The sequence below is a fragment of the Schistocerca cancellata genome, chromosome 12 (genome assembly GCF_023864275.1).
Source record: "Schistocerca cancellata isolate TAMUIC-IGC-003103 chromosome 12, iqSchCanc2.1, whole genome shotgun sequence".
NCBI classification, from domain to species: domain Eukaryota; kingdom Metazoa; phylum Arthropoda; class Insecta; order Orthoptera; family Acrididae; genus Schistocerca; species Schistocerca cancellata.
The window spans coordinates 54,483,590-54,497,577 of record NC_064637.1 but is presented as its reverse complement, the minus strand read 5'-3'; the positions used below and the strand labels follow the sequence as shown (position 1 = coordinate 54,497,577).

The 13,988-nt window shown below is 44.8% G+C and overlaps 1 protein-coding gene across 1 annotated transcript in view; it reads right to left on the bottom strand.

Annotated features, from left to right (window-relative positions):
- The window catches only part of LOC126109449 (C3 and PZP-like alpha-2-macroglobulin domain-containing protein 8), a 968,006-nt gene that overhangs the window by 701,098 nt on the left and 252,920 nt on the right, over positions 1-13,988 (bottom strand). The gene's annotated exons all lie outside the window — the stretch shown is intronic.

Below are 13,988 nucleotides of genomic sequence, written 5' to 3'. Positions count from 1 at the left end.
AGCTGGTAGAGCACTTGCGCGCAAAAGGCAAAGGTCCCGAGTTCGAGTCTCGGTCCGACACACAGTTTTAATATGCCAGGAAGTTTCATATCAGCGCACACTCCGCTGCAGAGTAAAATTTCATTCTGGAATCTTACTGAAAGGGTGCAGTACCGCCCGACATTGAAAATAGGTACAACATACTTTATTATTCTTGTCAGAACAACATATTTTTTCTAATAATAACTCAATTTCAATTAATGCAGCGAAGCCGGATACCAATGTGGGAAAGAATGACAATTTATTTATTTAATTGATCACATGTGCACTCCCACAAAATAAATCCCTACATCCAGTTTGGTGAGATCTGTGAAATGAATGAATGAATGAATGGTCGTCTGCTAACCGCAGATAGTGAATGTGAATATATGATCATCTTTGAGACGCTCCTTTGGCCACCTTTGGTGGGACCAAAGAGATGAAATTTACCTGAGCTTTGAGGGCCTGAAATGTGGCTGACGAATACGGTAGCAAGGTGCTCCCCCACTTCGGCAGAGGTGCGAGAGAACCTGAAGAACGGCCATGTTTTCGGCACTCTGCCGCTGGATCTAGTGTTGGTAAGATCTGTCTTAGGTGTGCTCCGTAAGGACAAAAGAGTGGAGACATGGTATGCACGTGAAATACTTAAGAGTAGTTTAGAATAATAATTTCTCTATTTCAGGAACTTTTGTGGGGAGAATTAAATGTCAGGCAGGTAATATTAATGGGATCGTAGTAATCTTCGGAAGTGACCAACGGTCACAATGAAACCACGTGTAGCAATAAGTTGAAATACTTCCGAGTGCTTAAGTTAAGCTGAATTACTAGCGTGTGTACTATAAGTTGGAAATATTTAAGAAATGGCGTGTGCAGGACTTGAAATTAGAGACGAGTACTTCCACGTGGTGAGTACTGTGTGAGTCTCAATCTGTGTATGAGACAAAGGATAAAGAGAAGTACTCGTCCATGGTATCAGTTGAGGACTCGCGTGTGTGATGAATATGTTCTTAATATTACTTTGCGTGTTGTGTTTCCGTGTGACGCTTGATTCAAACTATAATACTCTAAGAGAGAAGCAAGGTGAGTCAGCCGTCTATCCAGCAACGCCACTTAGCTTGCATTGCACAGGAAGACGTGCATATAACGTCCAGAGTTCGTAGTAGGAAAGAAAAGTTACGAAGTGGGGCAGTGTCGTGTGGAACTGGGATGAATACTAATTGAAGTGGGAAAGCTGAAAGTGATGTGATTATAATGTTGTGACTATTCCTTATGTCGTATTCCATGCTGCAGTGTGGTGTATTTCATGTAATTTAAGTATGTGTGGTTTGCATGGGAGAGTAGCAAGATAGGTACAGAGGTAGTGGGTTATGCATGTTCCTTTTGTACCGCTCGGTCTGGAGGAAAGTTTCGTGATGATGGTTGTGAGAGTCGAAGTGTGAGATATAAAAAAAGATCCACCATCCTATCCAGAAAGTGCACTGTAGCATTAAATAATTACGAGACCATAAGACAGAGAATCACCAATGTAAAGCCATGCCCACTGGGCGGAATTTCTCACGTGTTATTGTTGTAGGTTATAGAATTTGTGTGTTTAGGTTAAAGAATTTATCGGAATAAATAAGACAGTGAAAAGAAAAAGATTGGTGGCCTTTTCCTTCGAATTGTATGTTGTCATAATATCCAGAATTTATAATGTGTGCGCCATTCATATTCAGTGCGATGGCAACGTGTTGATAAAAGCCGTTAAATAAGAAAGAAAATGTGGTATTGCCAGTGCGTAGTGAACAGTCAGTGTTGTGTAAATTACTAATAGTCAGATGTGCGTTTCCGTTGCGTTATATCCAAGCAGGAGAATAACTTTTAACTTAATTGTGAGTACTAGAGTTCATGTTACTTGATAAATAAAAAATGAATCCACTCGCTTGGCAGACCACTCATCTTGCAGGCCTGACTGCTTGATGCCGCAGTTTGAGCAAGGCATATGGGTGCCTCTCATTACTACTGTCAGAAATACAGAAGTGGGTAGTAAGAGCAAAATGTTGACCATCTCAGGTGTAGAGGATGGTCTCATGTGGAAGTGAAAGGTGGCAACATGCAGTTCAGAAGAAAAGAAGACAGAAGAGTCTGAAATATTGCAGAAGAAAGTTGATTATTACACTCCTGGAAATGGAAAAAAAGAACACATTGACACCGGTGTGTCAGACCCACCATACTTGCTCCGGACACTGCGAGAGGGCTGTACAAGCAATGATCACACGCACGGCACAGCGGACACACAAGGAACCGCGGTGTTGGCCGTCGAATGGCGCTAGCTGTGCAGCATTTGTGCACCGCCGCCGTCAGTGTCAGCCAGTTTGCCGTGGCATACGGAGCTCCATCGCAGTCTTTAACACTGGTAGCACGCCGCGACAGCGTGGACGTGAACCGTATGTGCAGTTGACGGACTTTGAGCGAGGGCGTATAGTGGGCATGCGGGAGGCCGGGTGGACGTACCGCCGAATTGCTCAACACGTGGGGCGTGAGGTCTCCACAGTACATCGATGTTGTCGCCAGTGGTCGGCGGAAGGTGCACGTGCCCGTCGACCTGGGACCGGACCGCAGCGACGCACGGATGCACGCCAAGACCGTAGGATCCTACGCAGTGCCGTAGGGGACCGCACCGCCACTTCCCAGCAAATTAGGGACACTGTTGCTCCTGGGGTATCGGCGAGGACCATTCGCAACCGTCTCCATGAAGCTGGGCTACGGTCCCGCACACCGTTAGGCCGTCTTCCGCTCACGCCCCAACATCGTGCAGCCCGCCTTCAGTGGTGTCGCGACAGGCTTGAATGGAGGGACGAATGGAGACGTGTCGTCTTCAGCGATGAGAGTCGCTTCTGCCTTGGTGCCAATGATGGTCGTATGCGTGTTTGGCGCCGTGCAGGTGAGCGCCACAATCAGGACTGCATACGACCGAGGCACACAGGGCCAACACCCGGCATCATAGTGTGCGGAGCGATCTCCTACACTGGCCGGACACCACTGGTGATCGTCGAGGGGACACTGAATAGTGCACGGTACATCCAAACCGTCATCGAACCCATCGTTCTACCATTCCTAGACCGGCGAGGGAACTTGCTGTTCCAACAGGACAATGCACGTCCGCATGTATCCCGTGCCACCCAACGTGCTCTAGAAGGTGTAAGTCAACTACCCTGGCCAGCAAGATCTCCGGATCTGTCCCCCATTGAGCATGTTTGGGACTGGATGAAGCGTCGTCTCACGCGGTCTGCACGTCCAGCACGAACGCTGGTCCAACTGAGGCGCCAGGTGGAAATGGCATGGCAAGCCGTTCCACAGGACTACATCCAGCATCTCTACGATCGTCTCCATGGGAGAATAGCAGCCTGCATTGCTGCGAAAGGTGGATATACACTGTACTAGTGCCGACATTGTGCATGCTCTGTTGCCTGTGTTTATGTGCCTGTGGTTCTGTCAGTGTGATCATGTGATGTATCTGACCCCAGGAATGTGTCAATAAAGTTTCCCCTTCCTGGGACAATGAATTCACGGTGTTCTTATTTCAATTTCCAGGAGTGTAGATGGGTAGATCCAATAACAGATGAGGAGGTACAGGATCTAACTGAGGAAAAAAGAAGTTTGCTGCACAGCTTGATTAAAAGAAGGGACTGTTTGATGGGGACATCCAGAGGGTTCAAGGACGTGCTAGTTTGGTATAGGTCACATACGATACAGTGGCTGATGCACAGTGAGCAGTTTTCGTCCTAAGTGCTGGGAGAGTTTATTCGTTTGGTCAGAAGGAGAGGCCCACAAGTGGTTGCCAGCTTTTGGCAGGTCAGCGTTGACAGAATCAAGGCGCACAACCTGCAATTTTTTTCTCAAACGTTTTTACAGAAACTATTCGGTAAAAAAATTTCATTTCTGCTTTACTTATAACATTTTATGTCAGGTCCATGGTTTGTTTGTTTCCCGTGTCCAGATCAAATTTTATTTTTCCAATAGTTAGCCACTACAACAGCTTTGTCGTTGGCTTGTAGCAGGTCACTAAAACTGCAGGGCTCCGGCAGTAGTCGGCACATGAGCAGACGTGCCTCGTCTTGTGCCTCTCCGCATCCGCAAAGAACGTCGTCATCGTTAGCCAGCAGTCCCCACTTGCACAGATTAGTTTTGCATCTGGGTACACCAGCCCTCAGCCTATTTAGTGTTCTCCACACTGTATAAGGAAGTTTGTTTCCAGGTGCCATTTGCTCTTTTGGTATTATCTGCAGTCCGGTTTGTTCATTCTCCCATCTACGGACTCTATTATCTTCCTGTGAACCGTCAAGGATCTTGGTTCCTGCAATAAAGCTATTTCTACACTTAAGCCTCCGAGCCCGAGTGACGTGCCCATTCAGTGGGTGTCGAGAATCTGTTTCTGTCTTTGTTCTCTCAGCGTCTGCTGCCACCTGCCTTCTCATCTTGGATGGGGCAATTCCAGCAAGTAGGTACAAATTACCCGTTGGTATGGGTCTGAGACAGCCTGTAACAATTTGCATTGTCTCATTTACACTTACATCAACCTGTTTAGCATGTGCAGATGCTTCCCATACTGGCGCTGCATAGTCTGCTGCAGAAACACACAGAGCAAGTGCTGATGTTCTCAGTACTGATGGTTGAGCTCCCCATTCATACGTTGTCAGCCTGCGGATGATGTTATTCCTGGAGCAGACTTTAGCTTTGGTGTTTTGGCAATGCTGCTTGAAGGAAAGCGTTCTGTCAAGTACAATTCCAAGGTATTTAGGTGTTGGACAGTGCTTTAGCTTCTTACCTTGCCATGCAACGTCGAGCTCAACTCCAGCATCTCTATTGCGCAGGTGCAAAGCACATATTTGGGTTTTGTCAGGGTTTGGTTGGTTGGTTGTTTTGGGGAAGGAGACCAGACAGCGAGGTCATCGGTCTCATCGGATGAGGGAAGGACAGGGAAGGAAGTCGGCCGTGCCCTTTGAAAGGAACCTTCCCGGCATTTGCCTGGAGCGATTTAGGGAAATCACGGAAAACCTAAATCAGGATGGCCGGACGCGGGATTGAACCGTCGTCCTCCCGAATGCAAGTCCAGTGTCTAACCACTGCGCCACCTCGCTCGGTGTCAGGGTTTGGCTTGAGGTGATTTGCGTCATAGTATTGAGCCAGTTCTTCAAGCGCTCTAGAGAGATTGCATCAAAATTGGACCCCTGGACCACCACAGCTGTGTCATCAGCATATACGAAGAGTCTTGCATCTTGAGGTATAGGTTGGTCATTAGTGTACACGTTATAAAGGATGGGAGAAAGTATACTTCCTTGTGGTAAGGTCCATGGTGATGTGCCTGTAATTTCGTTAATAAATGTAAATGTCGTGTGACTAGGCGCTCCTGTCGGTTTGACCATTCACCAGGTGCAAGTCTTACGATTTGACGCCACTTCGGTGACTTGTGCGTCGATGGGGACGAAATGATGATGATTAGGGCAACACAACACCCAGTCCCTGCACGGAGAAAATCTCAGACCCAGCAGGGAATCGAACCTGGGCCCCTGCGATTGACATTATGTCGTGCTGACTACTAAGCTACCGGGATAGTGGTTGTGATATTTATATGAAAGATACACACTATCCGAAATTGGGAAAAGTGTGCAATGGAAAATAGAGGTCACCAGAGTGGCCGAGCGGTTCAGGCCCTACAGTCTGGAACCGCGCGACCGCTACGGTCACAGGTTAGAATCCTGCCTCGGGCATGGTTGTGTGTGCTGTCCTTAGGTTAGTTAGGTTTAAGTAGTACTAAGTTCTAGGGGACTGATGACCTCAGAAGTTAAGTCCCATAGTGCTCAGAGCCATTTGAATATTGTGATTTGGCGTTTGGTGCATAATACATAATATTGATATGATGCAGTCCACTCATTTACGATCGCGCCACGCCATTGATAAAGCCAGAATGAAATATCTACAGATTCCTCATATTTCATAAACTGTTTCAGATATCGAAATGAGATTTTGGCAATGACAGCACGCAAAGAGGAGAATATTTTACCTTATCTTCATTATGTAAAACTTCATTATCTGGCATGTTATTCCACTAACTACACACTTTTCCAATGACAGAACCTGATTTTTAAGGGCCATCGATAGCGGGTGAAACGAGAAATGCTATGGGTTTTGGAACGACTTATATGAAGATGTTACACATTTTCTTGTACCGAGGATGTCCAGTTTCGTAAGCTACTGACTTTACCTTTTTTAAGTTCTTCACTTAATAAACTTCATAAACTACTGTTTCAGAATCCTCTCTGAATTGCGTCTGCACAACATGTTAGTGAGGCAAGTCTGTGTAAATTGTGCTGATTTTTGCCAGAAGAAGAAAATTTTGAAACAGCAACCAGAGAAAGGTGTAGGTTATACTCAAAATTCGCCACTTATAACACGTCTCTGAATATTACAAATGGTTAGCAAGCCAGGCGAAAATAAATCCCTGCATTTTCGACGGAATTCGTTTAAGGTACTCACAAAAGCACTGCCAGGCACTTAAGTGTGAACTCCAGAGTAACCATGAAGATGTAGAGGTAGAACAGATCTTTTTGAATGATCACCATGCAAGTGGGGTTGTGGAGGGGCTGCATTTAATATTTACAAATAACGTGAAGGTAGGTTTCGGTTTAGGATGGGATTTCCCCTCCAGCGCTCGGTGTTTCCCCTACAGCGCTCTGAGCGACCCCCCACCACTGCCGCTCTCCCCACGCTTCCGCAGCCGAGTGCTCATCTAGCGGCCACGGCATTTTGCTCGCACCCCATGAACCATGGACCTTGCCGTTGGTTGGGAGGCTCGCGTGCCTCAGCGATACAGATGGCCGTACCGTAGGTGCAACCACAACGGAGGGGTATCTGTTGAGAGGCCAAACAAACGTGTGGTTCCTAAAGAGGGGCAGCAGCCTTTTCAGTAGTTGCAGGGGCAACAGTCTGGATGATTGACTGACCTGGCTTTGCAACATTAACCAAAACGGCCTTGCTGTGCTGGTACTGCGAACGGCTGAAACCAGGGGGAAACTACGACCGTAATTTTTCCCGAGGGCATGCAGCTTTACTGTATGGATAAATGATCATGGCGCCCTTTTGGGTAAAATATTCTGGAGGTAAAATAGTCCCCCATTTGGATCTCCGGGCGGGGACTACTCAAGAGGACGTCGTTATCAGGAAAAAGAAAACAAGAAAACTGGCGTTCTATGGATCGGAGCGTGGAATGTCAGATCCCTTAACTGGGCAGGTAGATTAGAAAATTTAAAAAGGGAAATGAATAGTTTAAAGTTAGATATAGTGGGAATTAGTGAAGTTCGATGGCAGGAGGAACAAGACTTTTGGTCAGGTGAATACAGGGTTATAAATACAAAATCAAATAGGGGTAATGCAGGACTAGGTTTAATAATGACTAAAAAAATAGGAGTGTGGGTAAGCTACTACATACAGCATACTGAACGCTTAATTGTGGCCAAGATAGACACGCAGCCCACACCTACCACAGTAGTACAAGTTTATATGCCTACTACCTCTGCAGATGACGAAGAAATTGAAGAAATTTATGACGAGATAAAAGAAATTATTCAGATAGTGAAGGGAGACGCAAATTTAATAATTCATGGGTGACTGGAATTCGATAGTATCGATAGTAGGAAAAGGAAGTGAAGGAAACGTAGTAGCTGAATATGGATCGGGGGTAAGAGATGAAAGAGGATGCCACCTGGTATAATTTTGCACAGAGCATAACTTAATCATAGCTACACTTGGTTCAAGAATCATAAAAGAAGGCTGTACGCATGGAAGAGGACTGGAGATACTGACAGGTTTCAGATAGATTACATAATGGTAAAACACAGATTTAGGAACCAGGTTTTAAATTGTAAAACATCTCCAGGGGCAGATGTGAACTCTGACCACAATCTATTGGTTATGAACTGTAGATTAAAACTGAAGAAACTGCAAAAAGGTGGGAATTTAAGGAGATGGGACTTGGATAAACAGACTAAACGAGAGATTGTACAGAGTTTCAGGGGGAGCATAAGGAAACAATTGACAAGAATGGGGGAAATAAATACAGTAGGAGAACAATGGGTAGCTTTGAGGGATGAAGTAGTGAAGACAGCAGAGGATCAAGTAGGTAAAGAGACGAGGGCTAGTAGAAATCCTTGGGTAACACAAGAAATATTGAATTTAATTGATGAAAGGAGAAAATATAAAAATGCAGTAAATGAAACAGGCAAAAAGGATTACTGTTGATCTCAAAAATGAGATCAACAGTAAGTGTAAAATGGCTAAGCAGGGATGGCTAGATGAAAAACGTAAGGATGTAGAGGCTTATGTCACTAGGGGTCAGATGGATACTGCCTACAGGAAAATTAAAGAGACCTTTGGAGAAAAGAGAACCACTTGTATGAATATCAAGAGGTCAGATGGAAACACAGTTCTAAGCAAAGAAGGGAAAGCAGAAAGGTGGAAGGAGTATATAGAGGATCTATACAAAGGCGATATACTTGAGAACAATATTATCGAAATGGAAGAGGATGGAGATAAAGATGAAATGGGAGATACGATACTCGTGAACAGTTTGACAGAGCACTGAAAGACCAGAGTCTAAAGAAGGCGCAGAGAGTAGACAACATTGAATTAGAACTACTGACAGCCTTGGGAGAGTCAGTCCTGACACAGCTCTACCATCTGGTGAGCAAAATATATGAGACAGGCGAAATAACCTCAGACTTCAAGAACAATGTAGTAATTCCAATGCCAAAGAACGCAGGTGTTGACAGATGTGAAAATTACCGAACTATCAGTTTAATAAGACACAGCTGCAAAATACTAACGCGAATTATTTACAGACGAATGGAAAAACTGGTAGAAGCCGACCTCGGGGAAGATCAGTTGGGATTATGTAGAAATGTTTGAACACGTGAGACAATACTGACCCTACGGCTTATCTTAGAAGAAAGATTAAGAAAAGGCAAACCTACAATTCTAGCATTTGTAGACTTAGAGAAAACTTTTGACAGTGTTGACTGGACTACTCTCTTTCAAATTCAGAAGGTGGCAGGGGTAAAATACTGGGATCGATAGGCTATTTACAATTTGTACAGAAACCAGATGGCAGTTATAAGGGTCGAGGGACATGAAAGGGATGCAGTGATTGGGAAGGGAGTGAGACAGGGTTGTAGCCTATCCCCGATGTTATTCAATCTGTATACTGAACAAGGAGTAAAGGAAACAAAAGAAAAATTCGGAGTAGGAATTAAAATCTGTGGAGAAGAAATACAAACTTTGAGGTTCGTCGATGACATTGTAATTCTGTCAGAGACAGCAAAGGACCTGGAAGATAAGCGGAACGCTATGGACAGTGTTTTGAAAAGAGGATATAAGATGAAAATCTACAGAAGCAAAACGAGGATAATGGAATGTAGTCGAATTAAGTCGGGAGATGCTGAGGGAATTAGATTAGGAAATGAGACACTTAAAGTAGTAAAGGAGTTTTGCTATTTGGGGAGCAAAATAACTGATGATGGTCGAAGTAGAGAGGATATAAAATGTAGAATGGTAATGGCAAGGAAAGCGTTTCTGAAGAAGAGAAATTTGTTAACATCGAATATAGATTTAAGTCTCAGGAAGTCTTTTCTGAAAGTATTTCTACGGAGTGAAACATGGACGATAATTAGTTTGGACAAGAAGAGAATAGAAGCTTTCTAAATGTGGTGCTACAGAAGAATGCTGAAGATTAGATAGGTGGATCACATAACTAATGATGAGGTATTGAATAGAAATGGGAGAAGAGGAGTTTGTGGCACAGCTTGACTAGAAGAAGGGATCGCTTGGTAGGACATGTTCTGAGACATCGAGGGATCACCAATTTAGTATTGGAGGGCAGCGTGGAGGGTAAAAATCGTAGAGGGAGACCAAGAGATGAATACACTAAGCAGATTCAGAAGGATGTAGGTTGTAGTAGGTGCTGGGAGATGAAGGAGCTTGCACAGGATAGAGTAGCATGGAGAGCTGCATCAAACCAGTCTCAGGACTGAAGACCACAACAACAACAACAACAACAACTGCTGCCAGTCGTGACGTCAAAGCTCCCGTGTTTGCCGTCCATCTTTGGTGTCAGCGTAAGCAACCTACAATGTATGTCGCTTATGCCGTGTACCTGCGTTGTGCTGTGGTTTGTTACGCTGGGTTTAGATATTTCTGACACTCCAAAAAACTTCGTTCGCCTAGGGACGATCTTTTGCGTCAAGGCTTGCCCTTAGACAGCGAGGCACTGCAGTTACTGCAGAGAACTCACGAGTTTTACGAGCAGGGGCGAGAATACTCTTTAACAGCCGTCAGTTCCTGCCGCCATTGTTGTGCAACGGACATCAAAAGCTCTTGGAATTAGGGCAAGACAGTAGTAATCAAAGGAATGTTATTGCGAAAGTTGAAAGCTGCAGACGTAACGATTCCGAGCCGTCTGGATCAGGTAATATATTTTTAGCGACTTCTGCAAAGAAGAAAAAGGGCCCTCACCCTGTCACCGACTTACATTATTTCAAGACTGGTGCAATTCGCTGGCATATTTATGCTTACTACAGAAAGACAGAGTATCAAAAGTGGTTCAAATGTCTCTGAGCACTATGGGACTTAACATCTGAGGTCATCAGTCCCCTTGAACTTAGAACTACTTAAACGTAACTAACCTAAGGACATCACACACATCCATGCCCGAGGCAGGATTCGAACTTGCGACTGTAGCAGTCACGCGGTTCCGGACTGAAGCGCCTAGAACCGCTCGGCCACCGCGGCCGGCTGACAAGAGTATCGTACGGTATCAAAGTTACTAGTGTCGTTAGAAGAAAGCGAACTTTTCAAGGGGTGAGAAAACGTCACTAAAAATTGCGCTGAAAAGCATGGACTTCTGTTACAAAGCGCTATGACCAACGCAACAAAAAGCCCTGTTAGGAAAGGTGCATATTCTTACGGCTCAGAGCATATTCTTGCACAAACTTGTGGGTAGAGAGAATGATTCGATTTCTATTTGTGAGGCGACTATGAAGACTGTTTTGGCACTGATTCCGACAACAGTGACCATGGGGAGCTGGATGGAATTGCGCCATTGTCGCCGTAAAAGGGTGAGCGAAGATCTAGGAATATATATAATACGGCCAGTGGCTGGGTAGCCATATTTCAACTGTATATATGAAGGTAGTGTCTGTTCTCGAAAGAAAAGAACAGATAACACTGATTGATGTGGCTACCCGGCCATTAATCTTCTTGTGCGAACGCTATGCCGCAACTCGTACGGGACTCGGTAGATTAATCTGCCACGAGGAATGAGTGTGATGGGCAAACATTAGGCGCACTACGAATGTAGTGGTGTGGACATGTTGGGAATGTGGGTTTCACGGGGAGCGTGCAAGGGATAAATCCGTTCAGGCGCACTATCCTCTGTGCCCTAAGTGGCTCAGGTGGATAAAGGTCTGCCATGTAAGCAGGAGATCCCGGGTTCGAGTTCCGGTCGGGGCACACACTTTCAGCATGTCCCCAATGATGTATATCAAAGCCTGTTTCCAGCTAGGGTGACGATTTAATTATCATTTCATTCTAGAGAAGCAGCACGGTCATCAATGGTGTCTGTTCTTTCGGGAACAGATACTACCGTCATATATAGTTAAATACACTTTGTTGTATACTAAATAGTTATCGGAATGTGGGTGCAAATCTGTTAAGTTGAAAAAAAAACTATATTGTTGTGTATCGACTTGCATGTTGCAGTTGTTTACGTTCTGTATTCTTTACATTGTTTGTACTATCTACTGTTTTGAGGCGAAATAAACGCAGCCTTGTAAAATTTCCGTTTGTTGTCTATACTGTTGTTGCTCAGTAGCTTACATTTACGAGATGGAATAGAAGACAGCATCAACTGGTGGGTGTATAGTAGAGATGGGCAAACTGAAACACGTAAATGTTTCGAAACAAATGAAACAGTACAATGTAATGTTCCGATACGTTGTTTCGAAACAGTGAAACAGTTTGTGTTTTGTATTCTAATAAACCTACACATTTTATCATCTTGAATGTCTACTGTATAAGTTTGTCCATATAAACACAAATGAGGTGCGAGAGCGCTAATCATATCGCAGAAAGTATGAAACTATCACTTAGGCGTTTTGGCAGTTTCGTATTTCCTGCAGCAAATGCGCTGCTTTTGTGTCGTGTGACTTTCACACTTTTCAATTGGCTGAGGAAAGCTTAGCTGAAGACAGAAGAACCACCACGAACGGAACTGGAGGTGGGAGCAAACTGCAGAAACAACGGACATGCTACTTGGATTCCCACATTCCGTTAGTATGGGTAATGTACTCATCCTGCTAATTTCCATGCACACAAAGGGAATCATTGTGGATAATAGGCACAGTGACTGTAGACTCACAAATAACGCCAAATAATTCGAATAAATAACAAAATATAACAGAAAATTTTTTTTGTCTTTCAAGGTGTTTCGAACCGTTACTATGAATTTACGATGCTTCCCGTTCACCATTACACTATCAGTGATATGTCAAACAGATTGCTTGCAATTATACCTACATCAAATTTATATACATGTCTAATAACTGTCACTCTACGCCTTTTTCTATTTAAATTGTTGTAGTCTTACTTGCGTTTCTTAATATGATTACTGTACATGAACAGAGAAGCGTATGTTATAATTAAAGTGTAATTTAACTGAATGATTTTCACATATTTATTATTTTGAATGCGAATAGTATGTGTTGTTTTATTGTTTGGTTAGTGTTTATAAAGTAGATGTTACGCCATTTCGGAATAGGACAGTCAGCTAGAAACGAAGCTTTATTTTCGGATATCTTAAGCTTCATGCTATCGCTTGTCAAAAAGATTTCGACACTCTTGAAAGTGTTTCACGAAGTGGTATGTTGTGTTTCAGTATCTGTGCCGAGCCCGAATCTCGTCCGACACAGAGTGGAATGAAACATCACTGTTTCGATACAATTAGTCCGTTCCAAGCACAGGTGGACTGAAACAGCCTTATTTTGAAACAACGATACAGTTTCTGTGTCTGGCTCGAGATCCGAGGCAAGGGCGGAATGAAACACCACTGTTTCGAAACAGTGAACCATAGCCGTTCCGAAACACTGAAACAGTTCCAGGTATCGACACACTGTATCGAAACATAGAAACAGTGGCCAAGTCTAGTGTATAGAGACTGCAGTTGCAGCATCGCTATTGCAGTACAGCCAACCTAACTTCACGTAATAATTCGAACTGTCAGGTGCAGTGCTGGGGGCTCTGCACCCACCGCAGCCGCTTACCACCCGTGAACCCGTCACAAGCTGCTACCGCCCCCGCCGCCACCCCCGCCCCAGGGCCTCGGCTGACGGCTCCGCCGCCCCCTGGGACGACGTCGGCCCCTGAGCCCCTTAGCGCATCCTCGCTGTCTGTCCATCCTGAGTGCTGTCCCCTGTCTCTCTGGTGACGCCACTGCCTCCGGTCCTGAGGGAGAGCGGGGGTGGGGGCTGGGCGGTGCCGCATCAACCTGTCAGCGGCGGCGGGACAATCTACATCTACATCTACATACAGGGCTACAGGTATTACAAATGATTGAAGCGATTTCATCTTCACTGTAGCCCATTCATTGATATATGGTCACGACACACTACAGATACGTAGAAAAACTCATAAAGTTTTGTTCGACTGAAGCCGCACTTCAGGTTTCTGCCGCCAGAGCGCTCGAGAGCGCAGTGAGACAAAATGGCGACAGGAGCCGAGAATACGTATGTCGTGCTTGAAATGCACTCACATCAGTCAGTCATAACAGTGCAACGACACTTCAGGACGAAGTTCAACAAAGATCCACCAACTGCTAACTCCATTCGGCGATGGTATGCGCAGTTTAAAGCTTCTGGATGCCTCTGTAAGGGGAAATCAACGGG